At 40.3% G+C, this 4,001-nt stretch overlaps 1 pseudogene; it reads right to left on the bottom strand.

The window, feature by feature from the left end:
- Positions 1 to 307: 307 nt before the first annotated feature.
- LOC111691834 lies at positions 308 to 1,034 on the bottom strand (annotated as a pseudogene).
- Between the last annotated feature and the right edge of the window lie 2,967 nt (positions 1,035 to 4,001).

Below are 4,001 nucleotides of genomic sequence, written 5' to 3'. Positions count from 1 at the left end.
CGCATTCCTGACGGATATTCTCTTTGAGGACTTCAAGAGTCTGAGGCTTGTTGACATAGACTCGTGACTTCAAGAAACCCCACAAAAAAAAAGTCTAGAACGGTTAAATCGGGCGATCTTGCCGGCCAATGCAAATCACCAAAACGAGAGATTAGGCGACCCGGAAATGCAGCCCTCAGAATTTCGGTTGTGGGTCGTGCAGTATGCGCCATTGCTCCATCCCGTTGGAACTACATGTTCTCCAGTCCCAATTCGTCTAGTTGAGGTAGGAGAAAGTCGTTGAGCATGGCTCTGTAGCGCTCGCCGTTCACAGTAGTCGTTTGGCCAGCGGCGTTTGTATCAAATAAGGCCCGATGACGCCTCCAGCGTAAACACCACACCATACAGTAGTAACTTTGAGCGGGTGTAATGGCTCTTCGTGTGTTATACGCGGATTTTCGGAGCCCCAGAAGCGATAATTCTGCTTATTCACGTATCCACAGAGATGGAAATGGGCCTCGTCGCTCATGATGATTTTCGATGAAAAGTTGTTGTTATGTCTTACCCCTTAGGTTAAAGTTTGTTATTTTTCTTCTTCTTCTTACACAGGTTACATACACAACATTTGTCTTCCTCGTGGTCGAGATTCAGGATGGCTTGAGCGTAGGTTACACGCGCTTGGCGGTCAACGGCTAGCAGCTGATGCACTGTCTGCACTTTTTAAGGGAACATCTTCAAGTCTTTCACCAAAATTCTCTGTAAAGATCGCCGATTGATGCCCAATTGCGTGGCACGTCATCTGGTCGATACTCCGGAGTCCTCTGCGACATCTTCAGCCACAGCCGCGATCTCAGCAGAACGGCTGCTCTGACAGCATCTCGTGTTGTCTCATACTTTTCTAGGCGAGCGGATAAACGCCGTAGTGTTTGCCAAGTAGGTGTCGGACGACCGGAAAATCTACGTCTAAATTCACTCTGCGCCAATACCACAGACGAATTATTACGCAAAAAAATCGAAACAATTATTCCCCGTTCTTGAGGAGTATAGCGGTTCATGTCTTATTAACGTGTATTTTGTATCTGTTCACTTCACAAATGTCAAAGCAGAACTGACATTTACCGCCACTTGCCAAAATGATAGCATCTTCCGATAGGGCGATGATTTTTGCGCCACCTAGTATTTGAGTATGTCTATTATACAGGGTGCGGCAGCATAACTTCTTTTTTCCAAAACTTAATAAAACCCATTGTATGAATCAGAAAACTTTTATTTATTTTTTAGTTTTGAGGATCAAATCAGGTAGGTGACGTCCCCCATTCTCCATACACTGAGTAAACCGATTTCTGGCGTTTGTCATGACTTGCCAGCATATCAGCGTTATGTTGGCAATTTCTTCCTGGATGTTGGTCTTCAAATCTTGTAGGTCTTTGGACGGTTTACCTAAACACGGGATTTAAAAAAACCCCCATAGAAAAAATCACAAGGGGTCAAATCGGGAGAGCGAGCCGGCCACTCCAAATCGCCCCTAATTGAGATGGGGCGCTCCGGGAAGTGTTCCCTCAATATAGCCATCGATGCTCTTGTTTACATACTGGTCCAAATTCACTGTAACTGGGACTTCATTTTCCTCAAAGAACCAGGAACCAATAATTCCAGCTGAGGAAATTGCACACCACATTATGACTTTAGGTGAATGCAAAGGCCTTTGATGCAGTTCTCGAGGATTGATGTCAGTCTAGTAGCGCATGTTTTGTTTGTTGACGGATCCACACAAATGAAAATGGGCTTCATCACTAAAAAAAAAAAATAGCGGCCTCAGGAACGACTTCTAGAAGAATCTCACACGCGTTTCTCCGACAATTGAAGTAACGTTCAGAAAGTTCCTGCACAATCGCCATCTTGTAACGATGGAAATGAAGATCATCACGTAACAATAGATTTCCGGTCCGGGACGGGGGCCAAAGGGGCTAAATTAAAGCGATTCCGAAAGGCGCGCTGGGCTGCGATCACAAAACATCCGCTCGAAAAGTAGGCCTCAATGGCAAAAGCACGCTCCTCGCTGTTCCAATGCATGGTGGCGACTGAACTGTGTCGGGAAAAAACTTACCGCCTCTCGAACGAGACCACTAGCGTTCCGCTGCGACATCAACCGACTGATTGGCGCGCATTTTAAAAAAGGAAGTTATGCTGCCGCAAACTGTATTTGGTAACGGGTTATCTGTCGTCAATTGTTTTTTTTAGTTTGCTTTTCTGCTATGGTTGTTTATGGTTTATCATATTGTTTTGTTTTTTTTGATAATGAGAGTTATCTATGAAATTGTGAATTATTACTTTGTGTTTGTGAAAAAGGTTTGTGCTATTGTGAATTTTGGTTTCTATTAAACTTAGGAGTTTCTATAGATTCTATATATCTGTTAAATTGTTTTCTTTGTTTGCTGCGAATGTTATGGTTTCTTGTTGTAACGTATCTATGTCGCGGGGATCACCAGTTCGAACCAAAATCTGATTTATATCCACGATTCTATTTCTAATCTGGTAGATATGTTAATATCGGCTTGACCACTTAATTTATTTATATTGTTCTCAATTAATATTTGTTTTGTTCTTCATTGTTATTAATTGAATAATTTGTTATTAATTGAATAATTTGTGATTAATCCATCACGCTTCAATAAAAACGTTTAACTTTCAAGGGACGGGCCTCATAAAATTTCATATCAGGCAGGCCGGGATCTAAATGGACCCCATGATAAAATATCAAATCTCTTAAGTGTGTTTGAGGTATCGCTTATTGTCATAAAAAATACAATTTCTTATTTCTGTTATATTGATACTGTCCAAACTACCTACAAAATTAAAAGTTAAGAAACTACTCTGTAAAAAACATCTTATTTATTTTATTCTTATTGATTCTTACATTGTTTACAAATGGTTTTAAGAAAGAGAATGTTCCCAGCATACAAATGTTTGACAATTTGCCCACTTGCTCTTCCTCTTCCGATCTTTCTTCCTTTGGCACATGTAACAGCGTCCTCTCCCATCATTTACGTTCTCGTCTACTTCTTGAGCGATTTCTAATAGTTCAGGGAAAACATCACTCATGCTTCGTTTTTTATTTGGCTGGATGTGTTTATTACGATAACGGCGTATAACATTATCTTTTATTAATGCTTTACCTAGTTCCAATAGGAATATTTTACGGCCACTTCACCTTTTCCTCAACCAATTCGGTTTAGCTAGCCAGAGTTTATAGGAATTTATGCCTGCAATATTTATGAGTTAATAAGAAAATGCCATCGGCCATCGATTGGTTTTTCTCTGTGTTGTATATTCTTTGGCTAGTTTATCTGTGCTATAAATGGCACCTTTTGTTGGGTTATAATGCAGGATTATATCAGGCTTGTAAGACTCATCTTCACCAGCGACACTATCCTCTGTAGCTCACTTGACAATAGGATGACTGCAGCTTTTTCTTTAGGAACATGTGAGACTAATGTTCTGTTTTTCTGAAAAGCGAACATATACTTGTACATGCTTTCTTATATGTTGCTCATAGCAGTTCGTTAGGTATACATGCCTTATTTTTACCTAGGGTAATTTTCTTCTCCCACAGTGCATCAGCAAGTGTCGTACTGGAAAAAAATTATCAGTCGTTATACCACAATCCTGCGGCAAATGATGTACCATATCTAACACAACCCTTTGTGCTTGATTTTTTTCTGGTGCATTACCTCGTTTTCCTGAAGTAGAAATCATAGAAATCATATACATATATACATCTGATTCGAATTAATTTTTTTTTGAATTTAACATTGATCATAACTTACCTAAGTAAACTTGCGTTTGATGTATAAAAAGTTTTACAGTCTGAAAGGGCCCATGCTTTTCATATAAACTCTGAACGGGGCTCGTCCTCTAAAGGGTACAAGCTGCTCGGCAACACATAGATGGGCACTTGGATTCAAGAAACTTTTACAGTTGAAGACAAACATTTCAAATACCTCTTTTATTGGAGCCAGCTT

The sequence above is a fragment of the Anoplophora glabripennis genome, unplaced genomic scaffold, assembly GCF_000390285.2.
Source record: "Anoplophora glabripennis isolate ALB-LARVAE unplaced genomic scaffold, Agla_2.0 scaffold593, whole genome shotgun sequence".
In the NCBI taxonomy this organism is placed as follows: Eukaryota; Metazoa; Arthropoda; class Insecta; order Coleoptera; family Cerambycidae; genus Anoplophora; species Anoplophora glabripennis.
The sequence above is the reverse complement of the archived record's forward strand: the minus strand, read 5'-3'. Positions and strand labels throughout refer to the sequence as shown.